Here is a 15,684-nt window from a genome sequence, read left to right as displayed (position 1 = left end):
AGCAAAATATGGCTGGGAAATGTCTAGGAAAGATTGCTTGTTCTTAAAGCACAGAAGTGAATGGCTTCATCTTGCGCTGGATGCTACCACTCCTGAGTGTGACCTGCGCAACCATCTTGCTACTTTGAGGAAGCTGGCTTGGTGATATGTCCATATAAGGATAATGGCAGAGCAGAAACAGGGGTAAAACAGAAACTGTATTAACCAGTCTTCAGGCTGTTTTTTTTTTTTAAATATGAATCTTTTTACATAAGCAAATGCATTTCTCTTTAATAAGCCATATTGATTATATTTTTATTGCTTTCAGGAAAAAGCATCTTTTTCTTTCAATGTTGGGAAATACAGATTTCCTTTAATATTTTAAATCCCTGAATGGTTCCAAGGTATGCATATTTACAAATACTATTTTTGCTATTACTAAAAATGTGGCAACAAACATCCTAGCTCAGATCCCTTGGTGAGCTACTGTATAAGTGGAATTGTTGGGTCCTGTCCATAGACTATGTACATCTTCACCTATATTACATTATATTTCCAAATTGTTCTCCAAAGAACATGAAACAGTTCATGCCTCTGCAGCAGTATATAGGAGCATATCTTTCCAACATGATTGCCATTTTGAACTTTCGAGTTTTGCCATTTTCAGATTTTCAATTTTTACCTTTATGACACAGTGGTATCTGTTGCTTTTATTTGCATTTCTATGTTTACAAATGAGGTTGAGAAGCTTTCAGTGTATCTGTTAGCCATTTAGTCTTCTCTTTAAAATTAAAGAGAAGCCACCTTCCCTGGTGGCTCAGAGTTTCAAGTGTCTGCCTGCAATGCGGGAGACCTGGGTTTGATCCCTGGGTTGGGAAGATCCCCTGGAGAAGGAAATGGCAACCCACTCCAGTATTCTTGCCTGGAGAATCCCATGGATGGAGGAGCCTGGTGGGCTACAGTCCACGGGGTTGCAAAGAGTCGGACACGACTGAGCGACTTCACTTTCTTTCTTTCTTTAAAATTAATAGTTTAAGTCATTTATGTATTTTTTCATTGGATTGTTTGTTTTTTGTTGGTGTTTAGAATTTTTTTAATAGTCTGGACGTCAATGCTTTAGCAGTTATATATACTATAATTATCTTTTCCCAAACTAATAGTTGGCTTTTATTTGTGGTATCCTTTGCGACACAGGCATTTTATACTTGAATGTAGTCAAATATATCACTTTTTTAATTTATGGCTTGTAAATTTTATGTTGTCTTTAAAAATTCTTTTCTAACTGAGATCATAATGGTATAACCCTACATTTTCTTAAAAACTGCGAAGTTTTGCTTTTTGCATTTAGACTTTTAATATATCTAGTCATTTTGTCCCTGTTTTTAATGAAATGGAGACTTCTAAGGTTTCTTCTGGTCTAAATCAATTGTGTCACTTAAGGTATAATCAAAAAACAAGAAAAAGTTATTTCAAGAATGGGAATTTAATATAGAGAATTTGTTGCTGCTGCTGCTAAGTCACTTCAGTCGTGTCCGACTCTGTGCGACCCCATAGACGGCAGCCCACCAGGCTCCACTGTCCCTGGGATTCTCCAAGCAAGAACACTGGAGTGGGTTGCCATTTCCTCCTCTAATGCATGAAAGTGGAAAGTGAAAGTGAAGTCGCTCAGTTGTATCTGACTCTTAGCGACCCCGTGGACCGCAGCCTACCAGGCTTCTCTGTCCATGGGATTTTCCAGGCAAAAGTACTGAAGTGGGGGTGCCATTGCCTTCTCTGAGAGAATTGGTTACTCAGATGAAAAGAGTGAAAGAAGAAAAGAATTTTTTTTTTAACCCAGAAATAACTTAAGGAAGCAAATACTAGAGAATGGGAGTATTAGGACTACCAGATCCTAGAAACTCAGAGGACTCCCCTGAAGATTTTGTGCTCAGATCTTTAGGAAAGGAATCTTAGCTGACTCCTACAGGGACCTTAGAGGGGCATACAGAGGCTGGCTCTGGGAGTGCTAAAAGAACTAGAAGCAAGTGAATTACCTCTCCTGGGCTCAACTGCTGCTGCCTGGGTGAATTGCTATTGCTAGGATAATGTTAATAGAAAAAAAGAACAAAGTTCTATCCTCTTCCTACATTCCAGTTTGACTCTATTTTGTCTCTTTGGCAGGACCTAAGGGGAAGCCAGGTAGCAAAGTAATCTGGAGAATTAGCAGAGTATAGAAGAATGGATTTGAGTCCAAGAGACAGCATCAGTAAGTAATTAGCCCATTAGTAGAAGCCTTAGTGGCTTTATGCACCTAAGGGAATGTGCAGCCTAATTCATTGGCTGAGGAAAGAAAAGGAAATTCAATTTTGCTGATACTTAACAAGGCTATTTAATTCAGAGTTTTCACACTAGTGTCCCCACTCAACCTGCAAAAACATTGTTGAATTCAAAGATAAGCTAAACACTTTTAGCAAGCAACCTGTATTTCAAAGTTGACCTTTGATAAGATAACAAGTTATTGTTGGTAATATGCTACCTAGTGAATATTTTCTTAAAAATAAGTACCATTAATCTGACCCTTCAAGATAAAGGTGACATTTTACCAACAAGTGAGAAATAACTTAAAAAACAAAAACAAAAACAAAAACCTCTTATAAAAAGAAAATTGGGTTGGGGGAGAATATTCCTATTATTATGTTACTTGCTGGCAAAATTGATACCTATCAAAAGTGTTATCTACTCAAATAATGATCTTGAAATTAGAATACTTCAGTCAAAACATTTTCCAAATGAAAGATTCTAGTATATTTTGAAATAATGTTCTAAAAATATAAAAATAAACTAAGTGCTTGTTATTTTTAGGAACAATGGATTGACATTAGAGAATGTAAGACTTCACTAACTGAAATTTGTCAGAGACCATTTAGTTGGATGAAACTGAAAAATGAGTCTTAAGGTTTAAATACAACCAATGAAATGTTTTTTCCCTTTGGACCTATGCGTTATTTTTAGCAATCTTTTTAAAACTAAAGCAGCTCTTGGCCCCAAATGTAGAATAAGCTAAACCTAAAATCAGATTTTTGAATCACTAAAGGCTGAGCGCCGAAGAATTGATGCTTTTGAACTGTGGTGTTGGAGAAGACTCTTGAGAGTCCCTTGGACTGCAAGGAGATCCAACCAGTCCATTCTGAAGGAGATCAACCTTGGGATTTCTTTGCAAGGAATGATGCTAAAGCTGAAACTCCAGTACTTTGACCACCTCATGTGAAGAGTTGACTCATTGGAAAAGACTCTGATGCTGGGAGGGATTGGGGACAGAGCGATGAGATGGCTGGATGGCATCACTAACTCGATGGACGTGAGTCTGAGTGAACTCCGGGAGTTGGTGATGGACAGGGAGGCCTGGCGTGCTGAGATTCATGGGGTTGCAAAGAGTCGGACACCACTGAGCAACTGAACTGAACTGAAAGCATAACACATTCAATTAAGGTTTTAAAATAAGAAAGAATATTTGCTTTCAACAAAAAAACCCATTAAGTGAAAGCAAAACACTTTCATATTGTTAGTAAATAAAATAATGTAAAATATTTCACTTTTTAATTTACCTTGCTAATAATCTAATTTAAATTTAAGCCTATTAGTTCATTAATATGTAGATAAATTTATGAAAAATAAATATAGTGTGTCTATATAAGCAAATCTGGTTATTTTTAATGAGGTATGTGGTAGGATGTTTAGGCAAACTGGACAAAACTGTTCAAAGATAAACTAAGACATATTAAACATGCTGATTTAATGTGTGCAAAGATCAATTCTAATTGATCAGCATTCAGTCTAGAAGATAGAAAGGAATTCTGAGGAGCTGTGCAAAATGGAAGACTTTTTTTTTAGCCCAAAAGGAATAGGAACAAGGAAGTTAAAACTAGGCAAAAAAAAAAAAAAAAAAAAAGCAGGTTATTTACTGCAAGGTCACTTCCATTTAGGGGGTGGCAGGGATCTATTCAGAGAAGGTGATGGCACCCCACTCCAGTACTTTTGCCTGGAAAATCCCATGGATGGAGGAGCCTGGTAAGCTGCAGTCCATGGGGTCGCGAAGAGTCGGACACGACTGAGTGGCTTCACTTTCACTTTTCACTTTCATGCATTGGAGGAGGAAATGGCAACCCACTCCAGTATTCTTGCCTGGAGAATCTCAGGGACGGGAGAGCCTGGTGGGCTGCTGTCTCTGGGGTGGCGCAGAGTCGGACACGACTGAAACGACTTAGCAGCAGCAGCAGCAGGGATCTATTGGTCAGGTGACCTAACTCCTGTTAACCAGGCAATTCCTGCTTGACTGGCTTAAGATTTCATTTCTGGAAGAGCCAAAACTGTAAATAAGCCTTGGTTTGGTAACATGGGGCTAAGAATAAGCAATTCTGTTTTGGGTCTGTTGTCCTATTTTTAACAGTATTGATCTAAGCAGTTGTGATGTTATACTTGTTTTAACTCCTAAATTTGAATTATGTAATCTCCTGAGGTATATCCCAAAATATATAGACTAAGAGTTTGAAAGATTTTATCTCCCAAAAAGTTGCAGCATATAACATTTGTTTCAATACTCAAGAAGTTATTATTGCATGAAGTGCTTCGATGAATGAGTGACTGACATCCAACCACTAGTTCATCATAAAAAATTTACAGTAGTCTGTATGGTTTTCTAGATTTCTTTTTTATATCTATATCTATACTATACATACTTACATGTGTATCTATCTATATATAGGATCAGTTCAGTTCAGTTTAGTCACTCAGTCATGTCTGACTCCTTGCAACCTGATGAATCACAGCACACCAGGCCTCCCTGTCCATCACCAACTCCTGGAGTTCACTCAAACTCATGTCCATCGAGTCAGTGATGCCATCCAGCCATCTCATCCTCTGTCGTCCCCTTCTCCTCCTGCCCCCAATCCCTCCCAGCATCAGAGTCTTTTCCAATGAGTCAACTCTTAGCATGAGGTGGCCAAAATATTGGAGTTTCAGCTTTAGCATCAGTCCTTCCAATGAACACCCAGGACTGATCTCCTTTAGAATGGACTGGTTGGATCTCCTTGCAGTCCAAGGGACTCTCAAGAGTCTTCTCCAACACCACAGTTCAAAAGCATCAATTCTTCAGTGCTCAGCTTTCTTCACAGTCCAACTCTCACATCCATACATGACCACAGGAAAAACCATAGCCTTGACTAGATGGACCTTTGTTGGCAAAGTAATGTCTCTGCTTTTCAATATGCTATCTAGGTTGGTCATAACTTTCCTTCCAAGGAGTAAGCGTCTTTTAATTTCATGGCTGCAGTCACCATCTGCAGTGATTTTGGAGCCCCCAAAAATAAAGTCTGACACTGTTTGCACTGTGTCCCCATCTATTTCCCATGAAGTGATGGGACCAGATGCCATGATCTTCGTTTTCTGAATGTTGAGCTTTAAGCCAACTTTTTCACTCTCCTCTTTCACTTTCATCAAGAGGCTCTTTAGTTCCTCTTCACTTTCTGCCATAAGGGTGGTGTCATCTGCATATCTGAGGTTATTGATATTTCTCCCTGCAATCTTGATTCCAGCTTGTGTTTCTTCCAGCCCAGCATTTCTCATGATGTACTCTGCATATAAGTTAAATGAGCAGGGTGACAATATACAGCCTTGAGGTACTCCTTTTCCTATTTGGAACCAGTCCTGTTGTTCCATGTCCAGTTCTAACTGTTGCTTCCTGACCTGCATACAGGTTTCTCAAGAGGCAGGTCAGGTGGTCTGGTATTCCCATCTCTTTCAGAATTTCCCACAGTTTGTTGTGATCCACACAGTCAAAGGCTTTGGCATAGTCAGTCAAGCAGAAATAGATTTTTTTCTGGAACTCTCTTGCTTTTTCAATGATCCAGCAGATGTTGGCAGTTTGATCTCTGGTTCTTCTGCCTTTCCTAAAACCAGCTTGAACATCTGGAAGTTCACAGTTCACATATTGCTGAAGCCTGGCTTGGAGAATTTTGAGCATTACTTTACTAGCGTATGAGATGAGTGCAATTGTGCGGTAGTTTGTGCATTCTTTGGCATTGCCTTTCTTTGGGATTGGAATGAAAACTGACCATTTCCAGTCCTGTGGCCACTGCTGAGTTTTCCAAATTTGCTGGCATATTGAGTGCAGCAGTTTTACAGCATCATCTTTCAGGATTTGGAATAGCTCAACTGGAATTCCATCATCTCCACTAGCTTTGTTCGTAGTGATGCTTTCCAAGGCCCACTTTACTTCACATTCCAGGATGTCTGGCTCTAGGTGAGTGATCACACTATCATGATTATCTTGGTGGTGAAGATCTTTTTTGTACAGTTCTTCTGTGTATTCTTGCCACCTCTTCTTAATATCTTCTGCTTCTGTTAGGTCCATACCATTTCTTTCCTTATCGAGCCCATCTTTGCGATAGATGTGTACATAGATTTTAAATTTAGTTCACAGAGATACGTAACTACCAAACTCCTATCTATTAATGTATTTGACTTCATATTCTTCTCATGTTCCCCGCCTAATTGCATACTTGTTTTTAAGTAGCTATCCAAGCACAAGCCAGGCACTCTTCCTATTTAGGTTGTCTACATTTGTGCAACAAAGGAGTTGGCAGAGATATCAAAGGACCTTTCCAAGTTTCAAAATTTTTGAAACTACATAGAACACTAATCTAGAATAGGGCTTTTCAAACACTTCTTTAAACTGCAGAATTCCTGTGAGTGCTCTATCAGTTTTAGTGGCTGGCAGTATTCTCAGAGCCTGCCACGGGTGCACAGACTTTCTCCTGGTCCAGTTGAAAAGATACTCCAGAGGAAGACTCCATCACTGTTGCATGTTCCTGGGGACCAGGAAAGGAACTTGCAAAACTGATCTCTGGGTCTGGAGGAGTGGTTTCACAGTGCCCTGAGACGCCGTCTGGGGCAGGTGGCATGTAGACTTACTCTGTACATTGCCATCTGTGCTTGCTATCCACTTCATCTATAGGTCATTTTGCTGGTCAGCTCACCTCTGTTGTCCACCATCCTGGGACTGTCTCTGGTTTGGAGCCCTGTACATTTGAAGGGCATAGATCTAGTCTTCCTTCCTGTCTTTCTCTTCAGACTAACAATACCCCTAAGGGTTCTTTGAAAGAAAAATAACATGACCATTGGAGATATGTTTGTTTTGTGTCTGCTCCACCAGCAGCCGGCACTGCCCCAGTCCTGCAATGAGGGTTTGGAGTCTAAGGCATGAAAAGCAGCCCATAGGAATTTCAGAGACTCATAAAGTTTGTAAACTAATGATCTAGGCCTTTCATTTTCTTTGGAAAGGTGGCAACCCAAAGTTGCATGGAGCCAAAAGGAATTTTTAAGACACAAAAAAGAATGCCTTTATTTAGGCTTCATTCCTTGAAATGTTAGACAACTTGTCACTCTTCAGTAAAAAAAATAAAAAGACCTCTTTGTACAGGATGAAATGACCTTTACAGGGGTAAAAATAGGACAATCTGATCCACAGTGGGGTAGAATGACAGGGCTAGAAAGGGGAGATAGGACTGAGTGGAGACAGGTCCAAAAAGATGAGAGTAACAACTCACTGGGGAGTGGTGTGAAGTCCTTTCCTTTCCTGTGTGACACAGTGGAAAAACCCAGAAACATCAAGAGCCTGGGAGACAGATTTAGATTGAGACATCTATAAAAGAAAGAAAGAAGAGCCAAGTAGAGCCAAGCTCTGGTACAACCCAGGTGATAAACCATTGTCTGTTCCCAAATATCTCACCCCATTGCTTTGGAACTGGAAATGTCTGCTATGAGTCATATATATGGATGATGGCATTATCTCTGCATTTCAAATCTCTAGATTCTCTAGAAATTACATTAAGGGGGGAAGAAAGAAAGGAAGCTTTAAACGGAAAAACATGGATTAATTTTTCAAACTATTTGCTGCTTTGGAGATCAAAGAGCAAAGTCCTGACTCTAGTATGCTGCTGCTAAGTCACTCCAGTCGTGTCCGACTCTGTGTGACCCCATAGACGGCAGCCCACCAGGCTCCCCGATCCCTGGGATTCTCCAGGCAAGAACACTGGAGTGGGTTGCCATTTCCTCCTCCAATGCATGAAAGTGAAAAGTGAAAGTGAAGCCGCTCAGTCGTGTCCGACTCTTGAGACCCCATGGACGGTAGCCTACCAGGCTCCTCCACCCATGGGATTTTCCAGGCAAGAGTACTGGAGTGGGGTGCCATTGCCTTCTCCAGACTCTAGTATAGGAAGGTATATTTTAATGGAACCACCCAGTCACTTACTAAAATATACTGCTACTTAATTCTTTAACATCAATTAGGACTCCCCAAAGACTCTTGAGAGTCCCTTGGACTGCAAGGAGGTCCAACCAGTCCATCCTAAAGGATATCAGTCCTGGGTGTTCATTGGAAGGACTGATGCTAAAGCTGAAACTCCAATACTTTGGCCACCTCATGCGAAGAGTTGACTCATTGGAAAAGACCCTGATGCTGGGAGGGATTGGGGACAGGATAAGAAGGGGACGACAGAGGATGAGATGGCTGGATGGCATCACTGACTCGATGGACATGAGTTTTGGGTGAACTCCAGGAGTTGGTGATGGACAGGGAGGCCTGGTGTGCTGCGATGCATGGGGTTGCAAAGAGTTGGACACGACTGAGCGACTGAACTGAACTGAATGGTTTTCTTATTTATTCTTGCCTTTTATCCTTGGCTCCTCCTGTTAGACACATGTCTTGTTTCCCACTTTATACCCAGTGGCTTGTACCTTGCTGGGCCCATGGTAAGCCATGAAGAAATATTTGTCAAATGACTGATGAGTGAATAAACAAATGTATGATGGAAGGAAAGAAGAGTGTAGAAGAAGATCTAGGGATGTGTGTTTGTGTGTGTTTAAGTTTAAGTTAAGCTGAGGTATGGTGCTGGGAAAACAGGCAAGAAGAAAAAAGTAAGAAATTTGACCTAAAGTTAGAAGAGAATAAAAGTTAGCAAAAATAAATTTCCCACTTTCTCCAAGATTGACCCTGGAAATAAATATCCTTACTATGCCCTAATCTGGGGTTGGGTGTACTGTTGCTGTATTTCAGAACTATTGAAAAACCCTTGGAATGAGACATGAGCAGAGCTCCTCCAGTATTTGGACTGGGCTTCTACCAAAAACACCCTGGTTGCTTTGTAAGAAACGTTACAGAACTAGGTGCTCTGAAATGCCTGTTTTCAATTTACAGAAATAACAAGCATTTTGCTTAGCTCCATGGTGGTCCCTATTAAGCAAGGGCAAGCATTGAATGCTGGTGAAGTCCATTGTGGTGGTGCTGTTCATGGCTGACTCTGAAGTTCCTGTATAGAAAATAGGCAAAAAGGACCCTTGAGAATTTAAAAATTTAGTAACAATTTCATCATGTATTTCCTTCTTTCAAATAAGAAAGAAAAAAGAAACTAGCTTGGGAATAATTTGATTTACCTATTTCATCTTGTCTCCTAAGAGTTTTAAGTCTGACAAAGGGGTAGAGATCAGGGTGTGTGTGCACATGTGCATGTAACCTGTGCGCTCAGTCACATCCGACTCTTTGCCACCCCATGGACTGTAGCCAGCCGGGCTCCTCTGTCGATGGGATTTTCCAGGCAAGAATACTGGAGTGGGTTGCCATTTCCTACTCCAGGGGATCTTTCCAACTCAAGGATCAAACCTGTGTCCCTTGTGTCTCCTTCATTGGCAAGAGGATTCTTTACCAACTGCACCACCTTCGTGTAATAGTTGTAAATGTTAGCACTCTTCCATACCTGTAAGTTTGCTTGGTTTGTTGCTACATTGTCTTTTTCTCTGTCCCTCCCCTCTCCTCTTTTGTTGTTTTGTCTCCTTTCATATATCAGAAGAAAGAAATCTGGGATTATTCAAAAGTAACATGAAGACCCAAAACACACCTTTCATTTTATTTTTAAGGGAAATTGTCTGTGTTTCTAGCCATACTGTTTCCTGAATCCATACTGTTTTCTCTTAAAGATTCACACTTAATCTTTGCTATTTCTGTGTTTCAAAACTAATTTTAAGAGACATAATCATTAAGGAATATTACCTCATATTTTATGGAGAAAAAAAGAAAGAAGAAAATATTATTCATAGGTTTGGGAGCTACTTAAGGGCCAAATTCTTTTTATGTGTGCGTTGTCATTACATTTTCCAGGATTCTTAGATGAGTATTGTGATAACTACAATTTGGAAAATCAAGAGTCTCCAGGTATGTGTATCACAAACTATATGAGATAGATGTTCATTCTTGGGAGACAAAAGAAGTCTTTCTTCTTTAAAGGCTCATGACCGAGTCCAATATTTCAAAAGCCACTTCACCAGAAAGACTTCATTAGAATGAGGACAAGTTCTAGAAAGTAAAATAGGAAAACTATTTTTGTTTGTACTCCTGTTGCTATTGTTGTTCAGTTGCTAAGTTGTGTCCAACTCTTTGTGACCCCCTGGATTACAGCATGTGACATTTCCCTGTCCTTTACTAGCTCCTCGAGTTTTCTCAAATTCATATCCATTGATTTGGTGATGCTATCTAACCATTTCATTCTATGTCACCCTTTCTCCTCTTGCCCTCTATCTTTCTCAGTATCAGGGTCTTTTCCAATGAGTCATCTCTGCATCAGGTGGCCAAAATTTTGGAGTTCAGCTTCAGTATCAGTGCTTCCAATGAATATTCAGGACTGATTTCCTTTAGAATTGACTGGTTGGATCTCCTTGTAGTCCATGGAAATATCAAAAGTCTTCTCCAGCACCACAGTTCAAAAGTATCAATTCTTTGGTGCTCAGCCTTCTTTATGGTCCAACTTTCACATTCATACATGACTACTGAAAAACCATAGCTTTGACTATAGAGACCTTTGTTGGCAAAGTGATGTCTCTGCTTTTTAATATGCTGTCTAAGTTTTTCATAACTTTTCTTCCCAGGAGCAAATGTTTTTTAATTTCATGGCTGCAATTATGGTCTGCAGTGATTCTGGAGCCCCCTAAAATAAAATCTGCCACTGTTTTCACTTTTTCCCCATTTATTTGCCATGAAGTGACTTCTGACTATTTGTATTTAACTAGATGGAATATAAATTTTAGGGTATAACTGTCAAATGAGTAATTTTCAGAAATGGATATAATTCTATTTAAAGTGATTGTTCATTCCATGGCAGTACTACCGGACACTGTATCTAGTAATGTCCCTGATGCTCAGTCTAATGGAACTTGTCAGTCCCTACCATCTTTGACCTAATTCATGACCTCTGTTGACAAATGGTTTGTTGCCTAAGTCCTAATATACTCCCTGAGCTTCAGAACTACCATTTTTTACTCTTCCTCTTTTTCCTTTAGTGGCTGCTCTTTTGCTGGAAATTACTCTCCTTTTCTGGGTCTTCTCCATCTTGCTGGTCATTAGGGCTTGAATGCTTCAGGCTCAGTCTTTAAACATTATCTCTCTATTTTCACCCAAATGTGACCTAAAGATCAGTCTCATGGTTTACATCAGTGTCTCCAAAATTTATATCTACCTTCCTGATCTCTCCTCTGAGCTCTGGATTCTAGTATCCAGCTGACTCTGAAAGATCTCCATTAAGTGGCTGATATACATCTCAAGCTTACTATGTCTTCCTTATCTCAATAATAAACACTACTCCATCCTTGCTCTTATGTCAGGCAAAAACCTTAGAGTCAATCTTGACTTCTCTCATTCCCCACTTTCAGTCCATCAACAAATTCTGCCAATGCTGCCCTTTGAATCCTCCCACTCTGCTTAAGACTTTGTCATGCCTCACTTGTGTTCTATGCATAGTTGGGTTTGACACAGAGTACCCAAGTTATGCTTTTTAAAAACTACGTCTGATCACTTTTTCCTCTGTTCAGACTTTACTAGTGGCTTCTAATCTCTGCATGAAATCTAAATCCTCTGTCATGATGGTGACCATCCAAGTCCAGCATGATCTGGCTCTCTGCTATCTCTCCCACTTATCTCCAATCACCTCTTCTTTCCATCTCTTCTCTCCTCCCAGCTGCTGAGCCCCTCACTCGCTGCTCTAGGTAGACTTGCTTCCCTGCAACTTTTGAAACACATCAAGCCAATTCCACCTTAACACCTCTGCACCTGGGGGTCCCTCTATTGGAATGCTCCTCTAACCAGACAGCCACATGGCTCACTCTATCACATCCTTCTAGTCTTTTTTTCAACTGTTATCTTATCAAAAGGCAGTGCTTTCTGCCCTATTTGAAAGTAGCACAACCCCCTAACCATACCTCTCATTGTCTATCACCCTTAGTTTGCTTCATTTTTTTCAATGATTTTATCATCACCTGTGCATTGACTTTTTAAAGAAATTGTTTATTTCATGTCTCCCCTCACTAGGAGACAAAAATATCACCATGAGATCAGAAACTAAATTTGTTTGGCTCATTGCTCCAATCCCAATATTAAAACAACACAGCACATCCTTGGCACTCAAAAAAAAAACTTGATGAGTTGAGTTGTTATGTTCCATATGTAAAATGTGTGGTCTTCCCTGATGGCTCAGACAGTAAAAAAACATCTGCCTGCAGTGCAGGAGACCTGGGTTGGGAAGATCCCTTGGAGGAGGGAATGCAACCCACTCCAGTATTCTTGCCTGGAGAATTCCATGGACAGAGGAGTCTGGTGGGCTACATTCCATGTGGTCGCAAAATGTTGGACATGACTGAATGATTACACTCTCACTTTTTTCATATATAAAATATATATTTATTTAAGACATTTCAAGTTATAAAAAGATAAAATTTTAAGTTGTGAGCTTATAATTAACACATTATTGACCAGGGGATTGTTGCAGAAGCTAATGCCTATGGCATTAATACATCTCTGGTCAATAATGTGTGAAGCAAACTCAGTGGTTAATAATTCATTTACCAAATAATTTATGACTTAAAGTAATATATATATGCTAAGTCGCTTCAGTCGTGTCCGATTCGGTGTGACCCCATAGACAGCAGCCCACCAGGCTCCCCTGTCCCTGGGGATTCTCTAGGCAAGAACACTGGAGTGCGTTGCCATTTCCTTCTCCAATGCATTAAAGTGAGGAGTGAAAGTGAAGCCACTCAGTCATGTCTGACTCTTAGCAACCCCATGGACTGCAGCCTACCGCGCTCCTCCATCCATGGGATTTTCCAGGCAATAGTACTGGAGTGGGGTGCCATTCCTTCTCCAAATATATATACACACACACACACACATATATATATATACACATCAAGTTTTAGCATGGAAAAGCCAGGGTTCAATTTTGATTCTACCTCTTATCAGCTAGTTAATACCGTTGGCAAGTTACTTATTTCCATAGAGCCTCATTTTCCAATGTGTTAGAAGAGATGAGAACATTGATCTTGGTTGTGAAGATTATTCACATTTACTAAAAGTTGGCATGGAATAGATGGTATTAGCAAGCAGCAGTAGTAGTGATAGCAATCGTTTCTCACAGAGTAAGCAAGTGCTTCTCCACTGGAAATTCAGCATGACAAGAGCTTCAGCAAGACATAAGTGAGCTACACCAGAATCCCTGCCTGGACTAAGACTGGAAATAAAGAGAAAGGGTGAGGAGTGCATCATGATGCTGGGACCACTAGGGCCCTAGAATCTTGGAGCCCATCGCAGGCATGAACTTCATTCCAGGGCAGCCCCAGAGCACCACTCGGGACCAGCCCTGTTCATAGAAGAATCAGGAGACCAGCCCACTCCCACAGGAAGACCAGAGTTGACGGGGATGGATTTGGAAATCTACCACAAAAAGGATCTAAATCTCAGGGAAGAACAAGAACCAGGCCCAGTCCTTCAGTGCCTCTCTGAAGTATTCTCAATGAAGAGTAACTAATCCATTCAGTAAATGAAATAGAGCATCTACAAATGTGAAGGGCTTCCCTGGTGGCTCAGACAGTAAAGAATCCGCCTGCAATGCAGGAGACCTGGGTTCAATCCCTGCATTGGAAAGATTTCCTGGAGGAGGGCATGACAACCTACTCTAGTATTCTTGCCTGGAGAATCTCCGTGGACAAAGGAGCCTGGCCAGCTACAGTCAACGAGGTCACAAAGAGTTGAATACGACTGAGCGACTCAGCACAGCACACATGTGAAATAGTGCCTCTCCCATATATACAGAGTCATCAAGAAATAGTCTCTGCAATAAATACATTAAAAAAAAAAAACTATGCACACATTCTTCTTAAACTCAGTGCTTCCTATTCCTTTATTTCATTTATCATCATTTCTTCCCATTTTGGTCCCTCTTTCTCTTCCTTTAAATTCCCACTCCACCAATAAACAACAAAGCCCACAGGCCAGTACATCACCAAGGTATAACTTTCAAAATGTGTCTCTTTCCTTTGTTAGACAGGTAGACATATTGGAAGGTAATAGGTAAAGTGAATAAAAATAGAGATTCTTAGCTGATAGTCAAAATGCTCCTCATTCTCTGACCTTTCCTTTTTCCTGGAACAAAGTGCCAGCCTTAGTCTGATTGATGGTTATAAGGGAAAGGCCAGAGGAATTTCAAGGTAACCATATAAAACTCTAACTGTTCAGGGAAAGAGGGCAGAGACATGGGTATTATAATTTCATTTGGAGTTTGGATATATTAATGGGGACCCATTCATTTAGCTGAACTCACCATTTCATCAAGTATAAATAACCCTGGAAAGGGTCACAAAAACTCTCCAAAAGGATTTACCACTGCCCTGCCACCCCAAAGCCAAATACTTTTTAAAACATACACACACACAACTGTGATTATAGAGTTATGACTTACACAGCGATGCTTCATCCAGTCATTTTTACCTTCCTGAGCCAGTCGCTGGAGGGCCAAAAATGTTCCAACTCCAAGGCGATGTGTAATAATGCTCTAGGCTTTGCAGGACTGCCCAGGATCACCCTTGTCCAGAAGCCAGACCAAACTTCACCTGGCCAGAATCTCACAAGAATTAATGGTTTTTAAGAGAAGGTCACTGGCAGGACCGTAGGAAATGAGATGCCAAGACGTGGAACTAATTGTCCAACACAAGAGATTTCACACAGGGAACGCGGCACTTCCTTGTCTGGCTAGTAGGATATGTGGAGGGAGCAGAGCCCAGGAATGCTCAAATGTTTTTGAAAGTCCTTTATGTGGTTTGAGTTAGGTGAAAGAGTTTTTTGTCTCCGATCACTTAGGATTAAATAAATTTCTACATAAATTTCATTTCTTTTTTTTTTCCTTCAAAGAGGTTTTGTATGTTTACTGGAACTTTGTACCAAGAGAAAATAAAAGAAGCACATATGGAAAATCACTGCAATTTTTTGGTTAAAAGGGATAGCAGGAGCCTCTCTCACTAATGGATAGCATAAATATTTATTTGCTTGGTCATACCATATCCTATTAGGTACCTAAATGACGGATAAAAACCTAGCTTTCATTTAGAATATCATGGTTGCTAATCAGAAGGCAAGATCCTGGAAAATAGGACATTCATCTGGCTTTGTGTAACTTTTCCATTGCCTATCTCAACCCATGGACATCCTAGATACACAGTATATCTTCCAGAAATAGATTGCCTAGTAGGTACGTTGAATCAAGTATGTGAAATCTGAAGTTCTCTTGACATGCTGATACTCAAAAGGAAGAAGGAAAAGCCCTCTTCATTCTTTTTTTTATTCATAAAAGATGTCTA

The 15,684-nt window shown here is 40.3% G+C and overlaps 1 long non-coding RNA gene across 3 annotated transcripts in view; it reads left to right on the top strand.

The window, feature by feature from the left end:
• The window catches only part of LOC123333169, a 34,246-nt gene extending 18,952 nt beyond the window's left edge, over positions 1-15,294 (top strand). The window contains exons 2-3 of one of the 3 annotated variants that reach the window (XR_006550329.2): positions 2,140-2,224; positions 13,470-15,294. This is a non-coding gene — a long non-coding RNA (uncharacterized LOC123333169). Of the gene's footprint in view, positions 1-2,139; positions 2,225-2,820; positions 2,941-13,469 lie in introns of those variants that run through there. The other 2 variants (XR_006550328.2, XR_006550327.2) reach the window with 2 other exon arrangements.
• Positions 15,295-15,684: the final 390 nt, after the last annotated feature.

The sequence above is a fragment of the Bubalus bubalis genome, chromosome 1 (assembly GCF_019923935.1).
Source record: "Bubalus bubalis isolate 160015118507 breed Murrah chromosome 1, NDDB_SH_1, whole genome shotgun sequence".
NCBI lineage: Eukaryota > Metazoa > Chordata > Mammalia > Artiodactyla > Bovidae > Bubalus > Bubalus bubalis.
This window is presented reverse-complemented; position numbering and strand designations above follow the sequence as displayed.